The 24864-nt window shown below is 42.8% G+C and overlaps 1 long non-coding RNA gene across 1 annotated transcript in view; it reads left to right on the forward strand.

The window, feature by feature from the left end:
• The window catches only part of LOC144600624 (uncharacterized), a 68833-nt gene that overhangs the window by 1111 nt on the left and 42858 nt on the right, over positions 1-24864 (forward strand). The window contains exon 2 of the long non-coding RNA XR_013548161.1: positions 4183-4273. This is a non-coding gene — a long non-coding RNA (uncharacterized LOC144600624). The remainder of the gene's footprint in view (positions 1-4182; positions 4274-24864) is intronic.

Genomic DNA, 24864 nt, shown 5'->3' on the forward strand with positions numbered 1-24864 from the left:
AGGAATCAAAGCGGCCAACTCTGCATTGTGCCACAATAGATGGGCAAGTCCTCAATGAGTATTTCTCCTCTGTATTTACCTTGGAGAAATACAGGCGGACCAAGAAACTTGGGGCAGTCAATGGAAGTGTCTTAAGAGCAGTCAGTATTATGGTCAAAGAGGTGCTGAAGGTCTTGACGCGTATGAAGGTAGACAAATCTCCTGGGCCGAATCAGATATATCCGAGGACACTGTGGGAAATTAGAGAGGAAAGTGCAGGAGCCCAGACTGAAATGAAATGGTCATTAAATGCCTGAGTTGTCATTAAATACAGGTGAGGTGCCAGAAGACTGGAGGGTGGCAAATGTTGTGCCTCTATTTAAGAAGGGCTGCAGGGAAAGGGCTGGAAACTATAGGCCAGGGAGCTTAACATCTGTAGTTGGAAAGGTAGGTGAATTGTAGTGGGTCTAGGTCATTACTAAGGCATTGACTATTATGTGTCCCAACCAACCACACAAAGCACCATCACCATGGGCATTAATGCCACTTGTTGGTAGTCATTGAGGCATGCCACCTCATACTTCTTGGGCACCACTAACCAGATGTCTATTATGAACCATGCACATAATCAATTATCATCTAAAACTCATCTGAGAATGGCACATAGTGCTGGAGTAACTCAGCAGATCAGGCAGAACCTCTGGAGAACATGGATAGGTGACGTTTTGGTTCAAGACCCTTCGGGCTCAATTCTGAAGAACATGGATAGGTGACATTTCAGGTCAAGATCCTTCTTCAGACTCATTTCTGAAGAAGGGTTTCGACCCAAAACGTCAACTGTGCATGTTCTACAGAGACGCCACCTGACATGCTGAGCTACTCCAGCACTAAGTGTAATTGTGTATTAACCAGCTTCTTCAGTTCCTTGTTTCTACAATACTCATCAGAGTCTCTGCCCAGTAAATTACAAAGATATAAGTAGCGATATAAGTAGTGATCTCCACTATAGTAAATTCTTGGATAATACACAGAGATGGAGAAGCGAAACAGAGATCTCTAACTTGCTTTCCTAGCCTCTCTTGAAGTAACAGAAGAAAGAAAAGAATATTCCCAAAGCACTTAGGAGACAACCATGTGATAATGGTTGTGTGCCTGGGATTTAATAGAGAATTTATGTTTGTAAAACATACATAAGGTCATAAGGTCATAAGTAATAGGAGCCGGATTAGGTGATTTGGCCCATCAAGTCTACTGCACCATTCAATCATGGCTGATCTATCTATCTCTCCATTCTCCTGCCTTCTCCTCATAACCCCTGACACCCGTACTATCTCTGCCTTAAAAATATCCATTGACTTGGCCTCCACACCCTTCTGTGGCAAAGAATTCCACAGGTTCACCACCCTCTGATTAAATAAACTCCTCCTCATCGCCTTCCTAAAGGAACGTCTTTTAATTCTGAGGCTATGACTTCTAGTCCTAGACTCTCGCACTGGTGGAAACATCCACTTCCTTATCTCTCCACCGCCCACTCCCCTGACATCAGTCTGAAGAAGGGTCTCGATCTGAAACGTCATTCATTCCTACTCTCCAGAGAAGCTGCCTGCCCCGCTGAGTTACCCCAGCATTTTGTGTCTCTCCACATTCACTCTATCTAGCCTTTCACTATTTGGTAAGTTTCAATGAAGTCCCCCCTCAGCATTGTAAATTCCAGCGAGTACAAGCCCAGTGCCATCAAATGCTCCATATGTTAACCCACTCATTCCTGGGATCATTCTTGTATACAACCTCTGGACCCAGCACATCCATCCTCAGATATGGTGCTCAAAATTGCTCACAATACTTCAAATGCAGCCTGACTAGTGCCTTATCAAAACATCAGACACAGAATGAAAGGAAAAGTTAAAGTCTTCAAGTGCTGTGGGTACCTCTTCAGGTTCTATTGCACTGTCTCTGTGCAAATACGTGTCAGAGGTTCATGTGACTTATTCAAAATTTCTTGCTATTTATGCGGCTGTAAATGATATCTCTGAAAGAATGATTACGAGCAAAGTCAATGAATAAAAAAGCAGTAACTAAATTACTCAATACCTCAAAAACTTTCAAATCATTTCTGTAACAGTTGGAAGTGATGAATTACTATCATAAAAAAGCCGAAATTATAGCAATCAAATCATTCAAAATGGTTTTCCTTAGCCACCTTAGCCACCTTTTAGATTTTCATATAGATGCTCCTCGACTTACGATGCTTCGACCCAAGATATTATGACCTTACGATGTTGCAAACAGCAGCGACCCGTAGCGAGCCGCAGCTCGCTTCCGACCACGTGATCAGGTGTATTAAATGCATTTCGACTTACGATATTTTCTGTTTCCCGATGGGTTTCTCGGAACGTAATCCATTGTAGATTGAGGAGCACCTGTATTCAAGTATTCACGATATGTCCATTCCTCAAATTAAATAAGATTGTCAAAGTAAGAAAATTTGCAAAAATGATGGCATAGAGATTTAACGGAGCATATGATTGTGAGATGGAAAGGTGTTGTGCAGGAACCTGGATCATCTAGTCCTGGAGCCATTAATTTGTGATTGTTGTGCATATAGCTCATGTGAGCACCTGGACACTTAGAGGGTGGCGATTGCAATGACTAATCGCATCTCCATCGAGGAAAGAGATTAAAGAAGTTTCCCCCACCCCTCCTTCAGCCCCCACGTAATACAAAACTAAAGATACAGTGAAACAACATTTAACTACAGATTTAAAAAGGACAAAGAGAGAAAGGGACGAGACAGATTGTTGGCAAGGCAGCCATTGTATGGTGCCACCCAGTAAGAGGGCCCAATAGGTACAAAAAGGTACAAAACAAATAATTACGTTATATCTTAAGGACTAATGCATTTGTGTAAATGTACAAAATATATGTGTTTAATATGTCCCTTGGAAGGCAGTCTAATGTGATTTTCTGCATATGCCCCTGGCTGGTATTGATTCACATCATGCTTACACCTCTTAGAAGGGGAAATGAACACTGAAGCTAAAGGTTGCTGAGGGTCATTGTACAGCTTGGTCTGATAAGAGGATAGACTAAGAGAAGGTCTCTTGGAGAGGGGTCTCTGTGTGCTGGGGTCACAGGAAGCCTCCACATGCTGAAATGAAACAACAATGTACAGATGGGAGAAACAAAGAGCTGCACATGCTGGTTTACAAAAAAAGACACAAAGCGTGGAGTAACTCAGCAGTCAGTCAGCATCTCTGAACAATATGGATAGGTAACATTGGGGTCTATTTTCAGACTGATTGCGTTGAGGATATGTGAATAGCTGGAAGAGAGCAGAGGTAAGACAAAAGCCTGGTGAGAGAGAGACAGACAGACAGACAGACAGACAGACAGACAGACAGACAGACAGACAGACAGACAGACAGACAGACAGACAGACAGACAGACAGACAGACAGATAGACAGACAGACAGATAGACAGATAGACAGATAGACAGATAGACAGATAGACAGATAGACCGATAGATCGATAGATCGATAGATCGATAGATAGATAGATAGATAGATAGATAGATAGATAGATAGATAGATAGATAGATAGATAGATAGATAGATAGATAGATAGATAGATAGATAGATAGATGGATGGGGAGGTGGTCAGACAAAGGCCAAAGATGAAAAGCCTAAAGGTTTGAGAATAGGATAGAAGAAATGCAATTTGTGAAGCCAGAGGAAGGAAAATAGGTGGAAGGGCAGTGAGAGGGGAGAAATGTCTACATGTCCAGGTGGATGGGGGAAGAGAGGGGAGAAAAGCACAATGGCACAGCAGTAGAGTTGCTGCTTTCCAGCGCCAGGAACCTGGGTTTGATCCTGAGTATGGGTGCTATCTGTACGGAGTTGGTACATTCTTCCTATGATCTGCATTTCTCCCACATTCTAAGGACGTGCAGATTTGTAAGTTAATTGGCTCCTGTAAATTGCCGTTAGTGCGTAGGATGTGAAATTGGGATAACATAGAACTAGTGCATGGATGATTGTTGCATGATGCGCTTAACTGGGCTGAAGGGTCTGTTTCCACCCTGTGTTTCTAAACTAAACACAATTAAAAGGGTGGGGTTGGGGTGGGAGAGGGGGGGGGGGGGGGAATGCGGGGAGGGTTGTAGGTTAGTTTGCTAAAATGAAATTTAATGTTCATACCGTCAGGTTGTAAGCTACCGTGGCAGAATATGAGGCGCTGTTCATCCAGTTTCCGTGTGGCCTCACTCTGGCAATGGTGGAGGCCCAATACAGAAAGGTCAGTATGGGAATGGGAACAGGAGTTAAATTGTTAGCAACCAGGAGATCCAGTAGACCTCGGCAGACCGAGCACAAGTGTTCGTAGAAATGGAGGGGGCCTGAGAGATGCAGTAAATGCCTGGTGATGTCCAGAGGTACTTGGGAGTCAAGAGAGTCAGTGAAAAGGTTGTGCTACAGACGATTTGGACGAGGACTGCGAGGTGGCAGCACGCAGTAAAAGGCTTGAGAGCGTGGACATGGCAATGCTTATCACATTACCGAGCCAGCCACATCTCTGGCTGAGATGAACTGAAAACTTGGAAAACTCAGCCATGATCATATTGAATGGCGGTGCAGGCTCGAAGGGCCGAATGGCCTACTCCTGCACCTATTTTCTATGTTTCTATGTTTCTATTCCACCCATACACAGTCCCTTACGGAGAGCAAGAAGCACATTCCTTCCACCACGGATAAGCAAAGTCCTTATTAAACCTGGCACTGGTCTAGTATGCAACTTATGATGGTTGAGGTCATAGTTTCCACCGTGACACAGGAAGAAGTGACCAAATGTAAGATTGTAGTTTTGAATCTATCCTAGCAAAACTCAGCTCGATAAAATAAAGTCATAGAGTCATACAGAGTGGAAACAGGCCCTCTGGCCCAAGTGTCCTTCACCGACGAACTACACTTTTATTTTATATTTTGTGTACCAATTCTTATGTAGAAATGACATAGAGGAGTGGAAAAATAAAAATAATAAAATAAAAACACTTTTTTTGTATCCCTTTTTTCCTCTTTCAATGATTTCAACAGGAAAACTGAAATATAATCCTATTCCATATAAACAGGATACACAACAGCCCCCTACCAAGTTCTAAACAATTAACATGTACAAAAACTAGGATATTAAAGCAAGTTCTTACTCATTTTGGGTAAATGTCCTTTAGTTTAGTTTAGTTTAGAGATACAGCGCGGAAACAGGCCCTTCGGCCCACCGAGTCCGCATTGACCAGTGATCCCTGCACACTAACACTATCCTACACACACTCGGGACAATTTACATTTATACCGAGCCAATTAGCGTACAAACCTGGATGTCTCTGGAGTGTGGGAGGAAACCAAAGATCTCGGTGAAAACCCACGCAGCTCACTCTGTACAGACAAGCACCTGTAGTCAGGATCAAACCTGGGTCTCTGGTTCTGTAAGACAGCAACTCTACCGCTGAGCTACCGTGCCACCCTTCTCTGCACCAAGTTCACGTATTGTGTTTATTAGGGAAAATCTCGGCCATAAAGAATCCCATTCATTTCCAGACCTTCTTGTTTCCTTCATCCAGAGTTGATCTAATCTTTTGCCTTGTGCTTATTTCTCTTCCCCAGGTGATTAAATGTTAGATAGGGCATAAATCTTCAATTGCACCAAGATTTAAAACATATCAGCACATCACTTCTTCTGTCAGGCCAGAGCAGTAAATTCTACATGCTGTCTTCAAAATACATTACAATCCATAATTCAATTCAACTGTTTCACCTTGGAGCCTTATTTAAAACAAAACTTTGTCTTGCACATTGACAGTTCAAGACTTCTTAATACTGTATATTGTATTAATAGATTGCCTCAGCCCTAAATACATCTATTACTGTATACACTTTATATTTTGGCGTCAAAAAATGAATTATAATTCCATGCTAATTCCATATTAAAAAATATATTTTTCACCCGTGTCCCAGTGGGAATACAAATAGGACCCTTCGCAGTGATGGAAATAAATAATGATAACTTCAGAGTGAATGAATGAGCAGAACCTGGGAGAGCAAATAGCAAATAAATCCATATGCAGTTTGTTTCCCATAATGCAGAGAAAGCCATAATTGCAATGCAGTGCGTTAAATTGGAAGAAATACATATAAGTCACTGCTTCACTTGGATGGGATGTTTGCGTACCTGGACAACAGGAATGGTGAAAATAAGAGGACAGGGGTTGTATTCCCTGTCAGTGCACAGGGAGGAGTAGTAAGAAGGGAACTTTGGACGATGGAGATGGTGGACATGATTAGAGAAATCAGTATTCATACCGCTGGGTTGTAAGCTGCCCAAGCGAAATATGAGATACTGTTCCTCCAATATGCTTGTGGCCACACGCATTCTTTATGGCCGATTCTTTATGGCCGAGTTTTTCCCAGGACAGAAAGGAATACGATAGAACTTTATTTATCCCAGGAGGGAAATTATGCTGCCAATAGTCATAAAACAAAATCCATGAAACATGAAATTAAAGTGATGGGTGGAAAGGATTGGGGATGTACAAAGATTGGGGGGGGGGGGGGGGGGGGGCGGGGGGGGGGGGGGGGCAAGGAGAGTCAGTCTATCCCACGACAAAAGGGGAGGAATTGTACAGTTTGGAAGGGGAGTCAAAATATTTGGCAAAAGAGAATTAAAACAATGTGCAGAATGTACTGTGTCAGCTACAGTGAAAGTCACAGAGTCATACAGCATGGAAGCAGGTCCTTCGGCCCAACTTTCCTGCCTAGACCAACATGCCCCATCTAAGCTTGTGAAGGACAGCTTCTTCTCTGTTATTATCAGACTTTTCTATTTGTATTCCCACTGGGACACAGGTGGAAAAAAAAATCTTAATAGACACAGCATGGAATTCTAATTCATTTTTTGACACCAAAAAGCAATGGCCTGCTTTTGGCCATTGTCCCTCTAAACCAACCATATTAATGTACCTGTCAAAATGTTTCTTAAACATTGTGATGGTACCTGCCTCAACTACCTCCTCCAGCAGCTTGTTCCATACATCCACCACCCTTTGTGTGAAAAAGTTACCTCAGTTTCCCATTAAATCTTTGTCCCCTCACCTTAAACCTATGTCCTCTGGTTCTCGATTCCCAAACTCTGGGCAAAAGACCTGATCTATTCCTCTCATGTGAAATTGTATATAGAAAAATTGCAAGGCTGCAATGAAGTAAATTGGAAATCTGGGAATCCATTCTTAGCTAATGAAAAATCCATTCTAAAGTCTGATAATAGCAGAGAAGAAGCTGTCCTTCAATCTGGTTGCAGAAGATACAAAATTAAGATTTTGCATCTTCTGCCCAATGGGAGAAGTGAGAAGAGTGAATGATGGGGTGTTGAGTGGACATTGACTATGTTGGTTTCTTCCCCGAGGTAGCGTGAGGTGTAGATGGAGTTGATGGGGGGGGGGGAGTGGTGGCAGGGAAACTGTTTTTTTGCGATGGTCTGTGCTGCATCCACAACACTCTGCAATCTCTTATGATCTGGGGGGGGGGCATTGGCAAACCATGCTGTGATGCATCCCAGTAGGATGCTTTCTATGGGGCATCTGTAGAAATTGGTAAGAATCATTGGGGACATACCCAATTTCCTTAGTCTTCTGGGGGCATAGAAGTGTTGATGTGCTTTCTTGGCTGTATCTGGTTGGACCAGGCCAAATTGTTGGTGATACTTACACTTAAGAACTTGAAGCTCCTGACCTGCTGCACTTCAGCACCACTGCTGCAGAATGGAGTATCTAAACCGCCACGCTTCCTGAAATTGATGACCAGCTTATTTCTTTTGCTGACACCGATGGAAAGGTTGTAGTCTTGACATCATGCTACTAAGCTCGCTATCTCCTTCCTGTATTCCGTCTTGTCATTGTTTGAGATCTGGGTCACTATGGTGGTATCATTTGCAAACTGGTAAATGAAGTAAGTCCATAATTTGGCCGCACAGTCGTGAGTGTAAAGGGAGTTTAGGAAGGGGGTGGGAATGCAGCTAGGTGGAGTGCTGATGTTGAGAATTATCGTGGAGCATGTTTTTGTCCCCTATCCTTACTGATTACTGTCTTTGATCAGGAAATGACAGATCCAATTGTAGAGTGGAATATTGAGTCCTCGGTCGAGGAGTTTGGAGATGAGTTCAGTCGTTATTATGCTGTTGAAGGCAGAGCAATAGTCGATAAATAGTAGACTCATTAAGCACAAATTGCATTCCCATGAAAGATGCAGTTTTTAATGTCATATATTAGGCAGCCTTTAACAGACAAACTGCAAATCAATTTTCTTAATAAAATGTCTGTACTACTGAGTACCCCAACAGAATAATATATTAACTGGGCTGCATCCACGACACTCTGCTGTTTATTGTGATCTTGGGCAGAGCAGTTGCCAAACCAAATCGTGACACATTCCTAGAGGACACTGTGTATGGGGCATCTGTAGAAATTATTAAGAGTCATTGTGGATATGACAAATTTCCTTAGAATTCTGACGGTACTTTATTGGCTGTATCCTCAAGGTGGTTATACCAGGACAAATTCTTGGTAATATTTATATCTAGGAACTTGAATATCTTGAGCAGAGATTTACTGTGCAGTACCACACCAAAAAGAATAGCCTGGGAGGTGATTGAGGTGGAACAGGACATGCATCAGAGAGGCTATTATATGACCGAAGAAGCATTGGCCTGTAGCGACCATAGAGAATGGTCCAGGTCGTCGAACCCTCGGATTGGCCAGCGAGGTCACGTGGGAACGCGACCATAGGGATTGGTCCAGAGAGCGACATCGCTGATTGGCCAGCGATGTCATGTGCGCGTTTGGCGCCCGATTGAGTCAGTTCGGCGAAGTCTTCAAGGAAGACAGTAAGTTTGTATTGGTTGTCCTTTACCTTGTTGTTTAACTCTGTATCCGAATATTGCGGCTGCAATAAACTCCTCTTACAACCAACAAGTTTCGGACTCGCCATAGGCCTAGAGATAAGAAAACAGTGAGAGGAGGACCTATATAGAAGTTAATGGAGATTTTGCTTTTTCTGAAAGGGGATCTGATGTCTGGATTCCTTATAAATAATCCTATGGACTTTAGACTTTAGACTTCAGAAATAGAGCGCGGAAACAGCCCTTTTGGCCCACTGAGTCCACACCGACCCTGGTGACACCAGCACTATCCTATACACGAGGGACAACTTACAATTTTACCGAAGCTAATTAACCTGCAAACCTGTACGTTTTTTGGAGTGTGGGTGAAAACTGGAGCACCCGGAGAAAACCCTCGTGGTCACAGGAAAAGTGTACAAACTTTGTACAGTCAGGATCAAACCCGGGTTTCTGGCGCTGCAAGGCAGCAACTCTACTGCTGTGCCACTGTGCCACTCCAATGCTGATGCAGGCTTCAATGCTTCAATGAGGTCATACTTCAGTGTGGGAGTAATGTCCATTTGGAGGTCATGAATGAACAGTAGAATTTTGCTCAAGAGGTATCAAAGTGCCTGTTGCACGCAGTTTCATGGCACTGTGCACTACAGCAGTCTCCATACTTGTGCGCCTCGTGCATTTGGAGAACTCAGAAGAAATTTCCGAGAGTGTGTGACAGACATACAAAATATTCCATTACATTTTGTTGTTTGCATTTTCATGAAGTTACGTTTCATAGCACATACATCCATCATGTGAAGTGACATAAATGCTTTTTGTCAGGAGATTTAACATGGTGTGAAGACACATCTAAAGAAATCGATCGTGACTTGCAACAGATATGGATCATGATGAAACTATGCAATCCCCCAGCTCATCTTCAGTGATTAGTAAAGTTAAGCAATATTATGCGGGTTTGTTACATGGCAATTGATCCTGATTAGAACCTGCGGTTAACCCCCTCAGGGGACGGTGGAAGAATGTGCTTGGCTGGAGTAGAAGATCAAACTGAATGCTGTTTCCAATCAGTTCCAGGATTTTAAAAGATTTGACTTGTAAAACTATAAATACAAGGAACTGCAGATGCTGGTTTACAAAAAACACACAAAACATTGGAGTAACTTGACAGGTTAGGCCACATCTCTGGAGGATATGGATGGGCGATGTTTCTGGTCACAAAAGATATGAAGTCTGAAGAAGGGTCTCGACCCGAAACGTCACCCATTCCTTCGCTCCAGAGATGCTGCCTGTCCCGCTGAGCTACTCCAGCATTTTGCGTCTATCTTCGATTTAAACCAGCATCTGCAGTGCTTTCCTAAATATGAAGTCTTGAAGCTGGTCTCTCTTCAAACATCTCTTCATATCAGACTATCATATATTAGGTCAAAAGCAGAAGCTACAAAACATAGTCTGTCATCTTATTCCACATTAATCTCTTGTTCAGAACAAGACTTCAGATCTCTTGCATACCATGCCTCAGCAGAGTATGCAGCAGAGTACAATGAAAGACTAGTCACACATAATTTTCCCCATGAAATGTTTCCCAATGCCCATTCATCTGTTAATGTTGAAAGATTAAAAAGTGTTACGTGTTTGATTGTGAGGGTGTATCTGCTCTTTTAAACTGAACTCTTCCCACGCATATTGTGTGGAGTAATGGCAGGGGAAAGGGTCATATCCTCCAGGGTCAGACAAGATTATGTACAAAATCTTTCTCATCTTGAGAGAATGCTGCAATATTTCTCATGGAGTGTTTCCTTGATGTTATTCTCGCTATCATTAATTGACCGGGTCCAAATGAAAACATTTATTTGAAATGGTAGATGAAGCTGGGCTCTCTTTGCAATGCAAAATAAGATTATTACAAAACAGACAGCCTTTATGCACTCTATCCAATTTTCTTTTCAATTGATCTCAATGGCATCAAATGACTTTAAATCCCGAATAAAGAACGACATTTCGGAAAAATAATTTTTCTTTAATGAGGATTACACTGTCATATTATTACATTTGCTCGCGTGTCTGCAGCCCTGCCCTGCAATGATGTTGCTGCCATGTTAATCATCCCGAATTTCATAATGCATCTTTAAGCATTTTCCCAACGTAACCATGTAACAATGAATGCATTGAAAAATACAGAAATTAAGAGAAACAGAGAAGCATAAAACGGTGGCACGAATCCTGTCAAATCCCCCTGCCCTTTTCTTGTTTTTGTGTGATGCTCATGACGTATCAATAATTGTGTAATTGTAGACTAATCCAGATAAAGGCCTCATTGCCAAAGGCAAATTTATTCTAACTCCAGCATACTGCAGATTTATTACAGACGTGTATGCTTTTCTCCTTTAAGGCTTGCAATGCCAACTTTATTTACTGTGCCACATTTCACACAGTAGTTAATCTAATAGGCCTACAAGAGCTGATTTTCTTTGTTGCTCATCTATGGCTAAGCTAGGATCACAATGCAAGTATCCAGTTTATTAACTGTATCGGGCTTCCTTGCTTCTCTTGTTTCTGCTGATTCTGTCTAAAGCTCGGATGAAGGTTATTCTTTTTGATATCCCTTGAAACTGGCATCTAAGGAAAACAAACAGCCTTGATCTAAAGTTATGCAGAGATTTGTCTTCTGGGTCAAAGAATTTGATGGGCTGTTTTAAAATGTACATCCAATAGCATCTCCCAAGGAAGCAAGCATTCATCTGTGTAAAATGAAGCTCGATGCAAACAGTCTTCATTCCCATAGCAGAAATATTTTTAACAGTGTGCAAAAAGGTTCATCAAGCCACGTGAATGTAAAGGATACAGAGGCTTCGCCTGGTCTTTTTAGAGTGCTTCTTGAGAGGAAGTGCTTGTCTTGTAGCATTTAGCGCCATTCAGTGATTTTTTTCCCCAAAGTACTTTCAGGGCAAGACTCCTTAGTTAAATATAAATAGAAGTTTCTCTGTGGGTTTTTTTTGCAAATGTCTGGCATTCACTTTGAGTGCAGGTGCCCCAGATTCCCAGTGCTCTGTTTTTTCCCAAGAAAGGAAATTTCCAATGGGACTGTCATTATTCCATCCTTGAATTGGCAGAGGGAGATATGGACATGGCTGGCTGAGATGAAGTGCCCAACTATTATAGCCAGTTGCCTAAAAATCAAGAATTGATCAAATCAAGAAATCACGAATTGATCAAACCAAGAACGCAAAACACAATCAATTGAAAATATAATATATTTACTGCACAATAAGGCTAATTGCTGGTACTTCAAGGTGTTTCCTGCTTTCCTTTGAGCATTATGATCAATGAAAATGAGATGGAAATGACAGAAACTGGTGGTCCAATTGGTGCTCCATGAAACCTACAATCAGCACCAAATCACGTAAAGAATCAATGTTTCAGCAATCCACCTCATTATTTTCTGAATACAACCCCAAATTGGGTGATGGCCAAGGTGACATTCTGTGGGAAGTACAGGGTTGTAGAAGATTTTTTTGATGTTTGTGGTTTCATTTAATTTCTTATAATATTCTGCTTTATGTGGCAATTCATGCATGAGTACTTGAAATGTGGAGGATAAAGTATGACTATAGCAAACTATTTGTCCATAGTTAATTAAATTGAATTGAAAGATACAGCATATAAATAGGCCCTTCAGCCCACTGAATCCATGTCAACCATCGATCACCCATTCACATTAGTCATGTGTTATCCCACTTTTTCATCCACTCCCTACACCCTGGGAGCGACTTCAAAGAGACAAATTAACTTACAAACCCGCACGTCTTTGGGATGTGCGATGAAACCGAACCCCCTGAAGAAACACCATGCGATCACAGGGAGAATGTGCATACTTTACACAGACAGTGTCCAAGGTTCAGGATCGAACCAGGTCCCCGGTGCTGTGAGGCAGCAGCTCTACCAACTGTGCCACTGCGCCACCCCTTATATGGAAAGTCATAACTGATTGTCCAACTCATTGAGTGGTGCAGCGATAGAGTTGCAGCCTTACAGCACCAGAGACCTGGGTTTGATCCTGACTATGGGTACTGTTTGTGCAATGTTTGTACGTTCTCCCTGTGACTGCATGGGTTTCTTCCGGGTGCTCTGGCTTTCTCCCACACTCCAAAGACAAACAGGTTTATAGTTTAATTGGCTTCTGCAAAATTGTAAAGTGTCCCTAGTGTGTGTAGGATAGTAGTAGTGTAGGGGGTGATCGCTGGACAGCGCAGACTCGGTGGGCCAAAGGTCCTGTTTGCACACTGTATATCTAAAGTCTAAACTACTCGTGCCAGACATGGCAGTGCCCGCATGTGTAATATATGCAAAACAAATTTCACTGTGCATATGTGACAAATAAAGCATTATTGACTAGTGAAAGAAATGTATGAAGATAAAAAAAGATAGTCTTTTAAATAGCATAGCGTCCTGTCCTATTTCATTTTTTATTGCATGGAGTAGGGGTGACAATTGAAAACCATGTACTGTCAACATCTTAGCACTGGCAGTATTGTTGTCTTTTGGAGCTTGGTCATGAGATAACCAGCAGAACGAGATGTTTGTCGGGGAATGTTGTCAACTGGCCCGCTGCAGACTATAGACTGAGGGACGCACTGAAGCTCGGTGCAGCCAATGCCAAGGCTCTGTGGGGGAGGGCGACAGACTAGGGTCCTTCCGCTGCTGGACATGGGGGGCAGGGTGTGGTGGAGACGCCCCTCAAAATAAGGGAAGGGATTTCACGGCAGTGGGCCACATAAGTGGAACGGATGTGGGGTAAAATTGTGTTTGGGTAAAATGTATTGAATGTATGTATGGCCTCCGTGAATGTCAGATGGAGTTTTTTTGCAAGGCACATGTACTGTATATATTTATTACCTGAATAAAGTCTATTTTGAAATTGAGCTGTAGATTCTCCTGATCTATGCCCTGATAATAACATGAAGGGCCCCAGACATCGGATATCATAAAATAAGCTACTCGCATCTTTGCGTCATCCTGTTGTGAAGCAAAAGGTGATGAATTGTCTCTTTCTCTCCCCTAGGGGTGCTAGAGATCTGTCAAGTCTATGTCTGAATTAGTCTGTGACTGATGCTGTAGAAATTTCCTGTGGTAGCTGAAATTATCCTTGTTTATTAAAGCTGAATATGTTGTCACTGGGAGAGATACGTAGCCAGATGAAAATGACTTGAGGTCCTTGCGCAGAAAGTTACACAGCTGTACAATTGGTGACATGCAATTTATAAATGCACAGCTCCTAAGATAAATCCCTCTGGGCCTGTATTTCCTGTGTATGCCCTGAGGGTAAACACATCCTCCCTGATTGATGTTTGGCTCCCTTATTCCTTCCTGTTTTACTTTTCCTCTGTGATACCGGCACTCCATTTGTAAGGCTGTTGGAAATAGCAGGGCAGTTCCCGAGAAGCCCTGACTGTGGGGGAGAAGGCTTGAAAGACCGCTGATGTTCTGATAATCTCCGAAGAAAACGCAAGCATTCATGGTCGGAAACCGAGCAGAAAGCTTCCAAATGCGGTGCTGGGATGTAGAATTCATTCTTTAAACTTTCCAGATGCTGCTGGCTCTCCAGCCTCTGCATTGATTCTCTGATCCTGTCAGCTGTTGTATCTCTTCTAACCCTGACTAATGTAGCCAGGGTGCTTCAGTGGTGTGAACTTAGGAAAGTCGCAGCTGCTGTGCCACTGGCTCCCATGCTGACATATGGAAATATGGCCAGTGGGGACGTGGCGGGCAGATTGCGGGGTGAGAAGAAGACAGTACGCAACTCAGAGGAAGTCATAATGACACAAAACACCCAGAAGTGATTTATTTTCGGCTAAATATGTACCAGTGTTCCTTGGTAACTCCCAGTGGGCTGAAATCAATAAGCCCTTTACCCCAAATCCCCCACACTCCTTCATTTTGGAAACAAAGTAGGGACTAAGAACAATTAGGTTATACATCATAATATCTAGCAATCTAGCTGCTGGCAACAGAACATAACATCCTGCCATTTTGCTTCATCTTTCTCCTATTTTTAAGTATTGGCTCATTAGAGGTATTCAGGCATAAATAGATCTTTTTTTTCCACATTCGAAAGTCCAGACTTCAGTATGCCAGCTTGTTATTAGCAGATATCCTGAACTCCCACGATGCTATCCATGAAGAGTCAAGACTGAGTATAGTTTTACAATGCAATGGGGTCGGAGGGCAGGGGAAATCTGGATCACAACAAACAGATGACATTAGTCTGAAGAAGGGTCTCGACCCGAAACGTCACCCATTCCTTCTCTCCCGAGATGCTGCCTGACCTGCTGAGTTACTCCAGCATTTTGTGAATAAATCGATTTGTACCAGCATCTGCAGTTATTTTCTTATACTAAATGTGGTTCGTTTCTGCTTTGGAAGCTGTGCGATTTGCCCATGTTGTGTTATTTCTTCTCCTACATATAAGGGCCATCAATGGTAGTTTGAACATCTGCCTTTAGATAAATGGTAAATGGCATGCCGCTAAACTCCCAATCCAATGAATTTGTTTCCATCCCATCTCTCCACCATGGCTTTTATATTTTGTAGCTCTACATAGGCCACTCCATCCCACATTCCATGTAGGCTGCTGCCTCAGGCCCAATGTGTCAACGCCTCATTCCCCCGAGGAATTCTATCACCTTCTTGTCCTCCGTTTGACCATTGAAGAGTTTCATAAAACTTATTCAGCTAAATATAATTCATTGCAAACACAAGCAATCTTTCTAGTGTATTGAGAATAAATTTGGTGTCGGCATAGGTGGTGTTGATGACTGGAAGATTATCTGCAATTAATGCAGGCAAGTGAGAGCAGCATTGATAGGCATAATGGCCAGCACACACACAATGAGCTGAAGGGCCTGTTTCAATGTTGTTCAACTCCATGACGCTAAGACTCAATCTATTTCCCCTCACAGTTCCAATGGACAAAAACTTGATTGCTGGTTGTTGGTCGATGAGAAGAATGGAACAGAAGAAATTTTAGTGTAGCTCAGAAACAGGCCCTTCAGCCCACCTAGTCCACACCGACCAGCGATCCCCGCGCATTGACACTATCCTACACACACAAGGGACATTTACACTTATACCAAGCCAATTAACCTACAAACCTGTACGTCTTTGGAGTGTGGGAGGAAACCGAAGATCTCGGAGAAAACCCATGTGGTCATGGGGAGAACGTACAAACTCCATACAGACAGCACCCATAGTCAGGATTGAACCTATGTCACTGGTGCTGCAAGCGCTGTAAGGCAGCAACTGTACCTCTGCGCCATCATTCTGCCCAAATGATAAAATAATTGCCATACTAAGGGCTAAAAGATCCTTTGAGCAGGCATTTGATATTCAACTGTGGAGGAAGCATAAAAGTAGGAATCATGAATTAATAGGTGCCATGTCCATGCTGGCATTACAGGGCACTTACCATACTGATTACTTACTGCACTTATGGTGAGCCACATATATTTTATCATTGGTGATGGATGCAGCTGACTGGTAAAATAGCAGCATTGATTCTTTCTGGGGGCTGCTGGACCAAAAATGTATTCTTCGAATGAAGACTGGAGACAAGTATCCCAGCATGACAATATCTCATGCTCCAAATATGCTAAATGCAGACAATTGTTGCAAGTCACCATGGCCTGATGAAAATAAAACCCAAAAAATCTTTTGCACATTTTAGCATGTACAATATGCATATTCTGCAATGCCCATTATGTAATTAACTAAGTGCTGCATCGTCCACCACCTCAACTTCCTGAATAGGTTTTTCTAATAATCTTGCAGCGCTCCAAGAAATGATGGGCTCAACAGTCATGTAAGGAGCAGAGAGACTGTTACTTTTAATTTGTAATCTCAATGTCCATTTTAACTTGTGCAATGTTCTGTGACAGACCTCTCTTTATACAGCTGAGAGAACATTTTGCACATTTACAAGGAGCCTATACAGACAGAAGATAGAGTAATAATAGGGCTCCAAATGTGACTTGTGATTATTTGATTCACCATTTTAAACCATTCACATCACCAATTTTCCTTTGTCAGAAACTGGTTAAGGGCCTGTCCCACTTAGGTGATTTTTTAGGTGACTGCCGGTGACTGTCATAGTCGTAGCAGATCGCCGAAAAATCGGCGACTGGACCCCCCCTATGACAATGTCTACGACAAGCTACAACAACCTATCACCAAGTCGACGTCAAGCTACGGCAAGCTACCGACAACCGGCGACCCAATCATCACGACTTAGGACGTCCGCCTACAACCACACCTACGACAACCTATGACCACACAGGCGACAACCTACGACAACTGAAGTCAACCTACGTCCACCCGTGACAAGCTACGACAAGCTACGACCCTGTCGGTGATAAGTGAAGACAACTGAAGACAATTCACGTCATTTTGGCCTCTGGTTTTGACGCCGGTACCTGTCGCAGGTTGACGTAGGTTGACACAGGTAGTCGCCAATGGAATTCACCGAAGTCAGCACCGGCCACAACCTACGTCACCTGGCGACAACCTGGCGACAACCTAAGACAGCACCTAGGTCAGGAGACGTCAAGCTACGATCATTGGCGCCAAACCAACAGTCGCCAAAAATTTTTAAACATTTCAAAATCCAGCGGCGACCAGAAAAACGCTACGACCCTTTGGAGACTATTCACGACCATACAGGTGACACCCCGGCGACCATGGGGTGACAGCCTAGTCACCTGTAGTCGCCTAAAATATCGCCTAAGTGGGACAGGGGCTTTAACCTTATGGTAACTCATACTATTTTGCATTGACTCTAGCACCAGTCATGGAAATTGTTTTGACAAAACATGGTCTTAGAAACCAAAATCAGCACTTAGTTAAGCATACAAACAAACTGTTGGAGGAACTCTGTGTGTCTGGCAGCATCTATGGAAGGCAATGTGCAGGCGATGCTTCAGGTTAGGACCCTACATCCAGTCTGAAGAAGAGTCCAGACCAACCCATCAGTCTGGAGTAGGATGTCGACCCGAAAAGTCACCCATTCTTTCTCTCCAGAGATGCTGCCTGTCCTGCAGAGTTACTCCAGCATTTTGTGTCTACCTTCTGAAATGTCTTTTGTTCATTTACCTCTACAGATGCTGGCTGACCCATTAAATTCCTACAGTATTTGGGTTTTTGCTCAAGATTCCAACATCTGCAATCTCTTGTGTCTTTATGCTTTAGTTTAGTTTAGTTTATTGTCACATGTACATGAAAAGCTCTTGTTGCGTGCTAACCACAGTGGAAAGACTATACATAATTACGATCGAGCCATCCACAGTGTACAGACATGTGATAAAGGAATAACATTTAGTGCAAGGTAAAAGTCCAGTAAAATCGAATTAAATATAGTCCAAGCATCTCCAATGAGGCAGAAAGTAGTTTAGGACCGCTCTCTGGTTGTTGATTCTTCTTCCCACCTGATGACAACTGTGAAGAAACTGCCCCTGAATCTGCTGGTATGCATTTTCACACTTCTGCACCTCTTGCCTTAAGGGAAAGGGGAGAAGAGTGTGTGTCCAGGGTGAGACTCATCCTTGATTATGTTAGTGGCCTTGCCAAGGCAGCGTGAAGTGTAAATGGAGTCAACGGAAGGGAGGTTGGTATGTGTGATGGTCTGGGCTGCGTTCACAATTCACTGCAATTTCTTGCAGTCTTGGATGAAGCTGTTCCCAAACCAATCATGTTTTAGATTCCTCTTAAATCTCCATTTATTGCTTAGACTATCTTCAGGGAATTTACTCACCCTCAATGCCACTGGCATTCTGCCAATTATTTTGTAGTGGTCAAGCACTGAAAAAATACGTTATTTTACAAACGCTGTACCCATGTTTTCAGACTGCATGGTCCATAAATCATTTTGTTCACGACTTTCCTGTGGGCATTCCCTCACTTGAATGCTAAATATGTCCTGTGTTGTCATTTATGCCAGATTTTGTGAAATTGCACAAAAATACGTTTAAAGGCAGAGCAATGGTGATTTAAATACAGAATTTTATGCTTAAATACGATTAATGGGAGGCTGAAAGAAAAGCTTCCAACTGCCTACGTCAGTGCCTCGTTGTTTGATGGGAAGCAGGCAGATAATAAAGTCCTTATTCCACGGCAGCCACAGAATTACTACGTTAAAATTGCCATGGAGGCAAGAATGGGATTGGGTTATCTCCTGACTGACTGGGCACATACCTCTCACAATGGTCTTCTTCGATCCACTCCAATAGGACATTCAGTCCCATGTCTGTGTAGTCTGCGGCTGGATTCAAGGAACCAATGACTCCGCCAATGGATCAGTGTGATTTGTAGGCAAAAAGACTGTGAGTCCTGAAGAAGCAACCATCGATCACCTTCATTATCTTCATTGTCCTGATAATTAAGAACTGAGGCTGGCAGAAAGATATCAGCAAGGCATTGGCACTACATTGCAAATTCCTTGCCATCTCATTGCAGACCTGTGAGTAACCATCTCCAAAGTTTTCTGTGAGTATTGAGCAAAGATCTTAGGTTGCACCTCAAGGCTTCAACCTAAGTAGTGGAGAAAACATTGGTGGGTTGGTGGCGCAGGGCCAACGAGAATGATGGTGGGAAACAGCAGGGGGGCCTCCGAGAAGGAAGGGGGACCCAGTGGGGGGTGTTGACAATGATGGGGGGACCCGGCAGGGCGCCGCCGAGAACGTAGGGGAACCTGGCGGCCACGTGCGGCAGCGGGCCAGAAATGTGGCGACTCTCGTGTACTGCCTTAGTGAGGCCTGCTTTATGAGTTTACCGGGTTGTATGCAGACCAAAGCGTTTTACTGCACCTAGGTACATCTGACAATAAAGTATCGTTGAAACATTGAATAAAGCATCATTGAATCATTGAATCAATGATGCCAAGGAAATGTCAGACATCCATAAGAGGATCATGCACAGTGACCAGGTCAACTCCTAACGTGTGTGAGAGCACCTGGAACTGATCTCTCACTGAATCTACCTCATGTAAAACTACTTTTATGCGTGTTCTATGGAATAAAGTGCAAATGGATGCAATTTTCTGGTGATTGCATCAACTTTATAGGATGGAGCTAGCAGATGGTAACATTACAAAAGGAAAATAAAAATTTAAAAAGCTTTTAACAACTGCACGGCAACTGAACTCATGAGTATTTTTTGGCAAAGCTGAATGAACACAGGGCGAAGAAATGTCAGATTAAATTGGAGGGAAAGGGAATCTTGCCTGCAAGAGCAAGCAAAGAAACAGCCCAGCACCTAGCTCCTGGTTTAGTTTAGTTTATTGTCACGTGTACTGATGGTTTGATGGTTGCTGAGATCATGATGGTCTGTGTGAGATGTATGAGGAAAGTTGACTCCATGCCACAATATGGTCCAATGGAATAGCAATGCAGTGTATCTGCCATAAATAACAGTCTTGTTTCATGCCAAGCAGGCAATTACGATCTTGATTGCACCACCCCACTGTTACACAGTACCTGCAGGTTTCTTCCAAGCACATAAGATGGCTATTTATCTCACTGTTGGTCCAAAGATGAACAAACCTACAAGGCATTCCTCTGTGGTTTTGTCCCATTCTGGAATGTTTAAGTTATTTTTTTCCCTCTCTAAGATTACATTATATTTGAGTGTGCGTCACGGTGGCGCAGCGGTAGAGTTGCTGCTTTGGCACGGCAGAGACCCAGGTTCGATCCTGACTACAGGTGCTGTCTGTACCAAGTTTGTACGTTCTCCCTGTGACCTGCGTAGGTTTTCTCCAGGAGCGCCGGTTTCCTCACACACTCTAAAGACATACAGGTTTGTAAGCTAATTGGCTTGGTAAAATTGTAAAAATTCCCCCGTTGTGTGTAGGATAGCGTTAACTTGCGGGGATTGCTGGTTGGCGCGGACTCGGTGGGCCAAAGGGCCTGTTTCCACACTGTCTTCCTAAACTAAACAAAAAAAGCTTAAAAAAACCCGAAAATGTAATTTACTACTACAAAAATTGAAAATGTGTCCTGCAACCAGATGGGCCAATTAATGAGATAACAAAACATAAAGTCAGCATAAAACTGGACAGATTGCTTTGTATTTCTCTTGACAGCAGCAGGAGATGATTTCTTTAAACTCACTCCCACAGGGACGTGGGAAGGGTGCAAACATAACAGGTGCAATTTGCCAATTAGAAATCTTAAAGGTGTTAAAATTGCACCGTGGGTCACCCGAATGGTGTTTGTGAAAATTGAATAAAGATTAAAATCTTCATTTGTAAAGATTACAGAACAAGATGGCCAGGATTCCCTGTGTGAACAGTAGGAAGAAGGGTCTCAACCCGAAACGTCACCCATTCCTTCTCTCCAGAGATACTGCCTGTCCCACTGAGTTACTCCAGCTTTTTGTGTCTATCTTCCATGTGTGATGCCTGTGTTGAAATTTAAAGCATCAGCTTCAGCGTTACCTTCTCTCTTGATTTATTGCAAGTTCTTGAGCAGCTGGCATTTCACCTTGCAGCTGCGGTATCCACAGCTAACTCTAAATGGATCATATCATTAAAAAAACTTTGCTATTTGCAGGGGACTGTTGCTTTGGAATGAAATTAGAGAGAAGTGGCAGCTCCAAAAGAGGATAGAAAGACTTGGACAAACTTGAAAAGGACAATAAGAAACGAGTGTTGTCTGTGAGTGCCTTCATTCAGAATGCTGGAGTAACTCAGCAGGTCGGGCAGCGTCTCTGGAGAAAAGGAATAGGTGACATTTCAGGTCTAGACCTTTCTTCAGACTGAGAGTCAGGGGAAAGAGAAACCAGAGGTATGAAAAGGTTCAGGACAAATCAGAACAAATCGGTGCCAGCTCTGACTTGTTCTGAACCTTTTCATACCTCTGGTTTCCCTCTCCTCTGACTCTCAGTCTGAAGAAAGGTCTTGACCCGAAACGTCACCTGTTCCTTTTCTCCAAGTGAATGCCCATGGCTGGTCTCCCTGCTCTAGTGAGCTGAAGGAAAAGCAGATGAAGTCCTCTCACTCAGCTTGAGGTCTGGATCACCTCCTAATCAGAAGTGAACAGCAGGCTGTATGATGATGCAGAGGTCAGCTTGGAATGATTCTGAAGCTCAGAGACTTAAGTGTAATTGTGACCCAGACTTCTGGTAGCTGAGTGATCCATGCACTCAGATGAGGATATCTTGGAGGTAACAGAGAGTCAAAGCTCAGAGTGAGGACAAAGAATCCAGTTTGCACTTTGTCCATTAAATGGCACAGTTTCAGTGGGAATTGAGGGAGTGACATTGTTCCCTGAAGAAATAAGAACTGTTCTTTTTCAGAATAGTGACACTGTAATCTTATGAGAAATGAATTTGGCATGTTGCCCTGCTGTTGACATCATTTGGGAGAGTGTAATGCTGCAAGTAAGAAGCTAGGGCAAGTAAAACTCCTGCCAATAAGTAATTAATTACATTTCCTGATGGTTGCTAAAACAGAACTGTGCAAAATTGGTATTAAGGGATTGATTAAACCAATGTTCAACTGCACAACAATAGTTGGGGGAAGTAATTTCTGAGCTTGAGTTATTCAGTTTCAGAGTCATTCAGATTGCACGTATTTTATTTTAGCATTTTATGAGCAATTAAAAGAAACTGTTCACTGCTGAAAAGAATACACCTGTAACCACACACTGGTGTTAGAGTGTAAGAAGGGGGAAGAAAGTGAGGAAACATACAGAATAGGGAGTTGGGGCAATGGGGTGGGAGGTGGGGAAGTGAACTTGAAACAGACGCAAAATTATTGAGGAGATATGATAAACCGCAGTCTCAATTATATATAAGAAAATAACTGCAGATGCTGGTACAAATCGATTTATTCACAAAATGCTGGAGTAACTCAGCAGGTCAGGCAGCATCTCGGGAGAGAAGGAATGGGTGACGTTTCGGGTCGAGACCCTTCTTCAGACTGAAGAAGGGTTTCGACCAGAAACGTCACCCATTCCTTCTCTCCCGAGATGCTGCCTGACTTGCTGAGTTACTCCAGCATTTTGTGAATAAGTCTCAATTATATTGTTGGCTATTATTTTCAGTTCTTTAATATAGATAGATGCAGATTGAAAATATTGAATGCTGTTAAAATATTAATTTTGCTCTGGGAAAGTGTGAACAACATATCAACAAAGGCGCAAAATTCACTTATGTTCCAACGTTCAATTCGTAATAACTGAATTTTGCTGTTCCATTCAAATGCAAATTAGATGCAATGACTGAAGGAAAGATGTACAATGCAATGCATTACATTCACCAATGAGCAGTATTGGATGAAGTGCATGTTTCATTTTAGTGGAAAGGAAAATCAATGTGACGGTCACTCTGCAACACAATGCCAAAACCTTCTGAAAAATTGAAGGTTTTGAGCTTGGATACTACTTGCCAAACAGATAAACTTAAGCAGGAATTCTAAAGGAGCTCTGTCTAATTGAGAATATTCATAATACAAATTATTTCAAGAATTAAAAGCGGTTCATGAAAAATCAAATAGGTTCATGAAAAATCATGGTGTGTGGAGGAAATTGGTTTGAAACGATGATGTCCATTTTCCTATTATGCATTCTTACTACTACTCAGTCATTCAGGTTTGCATATAGTTGTGACTGCTGTCATTTATTTTCTTTCAGGCCACCTGGTGGCCTGGACAGTGGAATCACTTGCTGCATGTTGAGTCGACGGCCTTCTGATTGCCCACTCAGCAGGTCCTCACCACCTCCCGGTCCCCTAACTCATCAGTCCCTCATTGTGTTCAACAGCACTGAGGAATCCACTAGCCTCATCTACCATGCACCTGCCCACTCATCCAACTTGTCCAAATCATATTGGCACCTTGTGCATCCTCCTCTCTGGTCATATTCCCTCAGCCATGTGTCATCTGCATGGTGAAACATATACGGAGGGAGGGACTGCGATGGATGAGGTTCTTCCAGGCAACATGGTTTGAGGTTATAACTGCTAGGTATGAGGTCAGGGAGCTGCAAGTTCAATGTTCCAGCCCCATTGACAGCTCAGCTCTCATCCAACACCTCCACACTAATTTAATGGCCAAGCAAATCATCCTTCTTATTTTCCATAATTAAAAAACCCATGAGCAAAAATAAATATAGTAACAGAGCAATTATTAATAAAGAAGGATGTGGTCAAGGAATTCAGGATGGTGGTGTACATACCCTAGTTTACATCATCGGTGCTGAAGTGGTGATGATCAAGAGCTTCATGTTCCTAGGTGTGAATATCACCAACAATTTGTGTTGTCCAGCTACGTTGCTGCTACATCCTAGTGAGCACACCAACATCTCGATGTTTCCTCAGAAGACAAAGAATTGTTGGCATGTCTCTAATGACATAACAATTTGTAGAAATATATTATAAAAGCCTCCTGTTGGGATGCATCGCTGCTTGGTTCGGCAACTGCTCTGCCCAAGACCGCAAAAAATCTGAGTTGTGAACGCTGCCCAGTCCACCTTGCAAACCAGCCTTCTGCCTGCTCTCCCACCCATCAGTTCCATCTACACCTCATGCTGCCTTGTGAAAGCAGCCTGGATAATCAAGGACCATTCACATCCCTGTCATTCCTCCTTCACCCCTCTCCCAGTGGGCAGTAGATACAAAATCATGAACCCGTGTACCACCAGACTCAAGTACAGCTTCTTCCCCGCTGTTATCAGACTCTTGAGTGGACCTTTGATAAGCTTAGTATGTATTCCCGAACTTACAATCTGCCTCATTGTGACCCTTGGACTTTTAAAAATCTGCACTCTCTCTGTATTCTGCATTATATTTCCTTACTCTTTTTGCACTACCTTGTTGTTCTCATAAATGGCATGACTGTACTCATGTATGGTGTGATTTGCCTGGAAAGCATGCAAAACAAAGCTTCTCGCTGTCTCAACTCACAT

The sequence above is a fragment of the Rhinoraja longicauda genome, chromosome 15 (genome assembly GCF_053455715.1).
Source record: "Rhinoraja longicauda isolate Sanriku21f chromosome 15, sRhiLon1.1, whole genome shotgun sequence".
Lineage (NCBI taxonomy): Eukaryota > Metazoa > Chordata > Chondrichthyes > Rajiformes > Arhynchobatidae > Rhinoraja > Rhinoraja longicauda.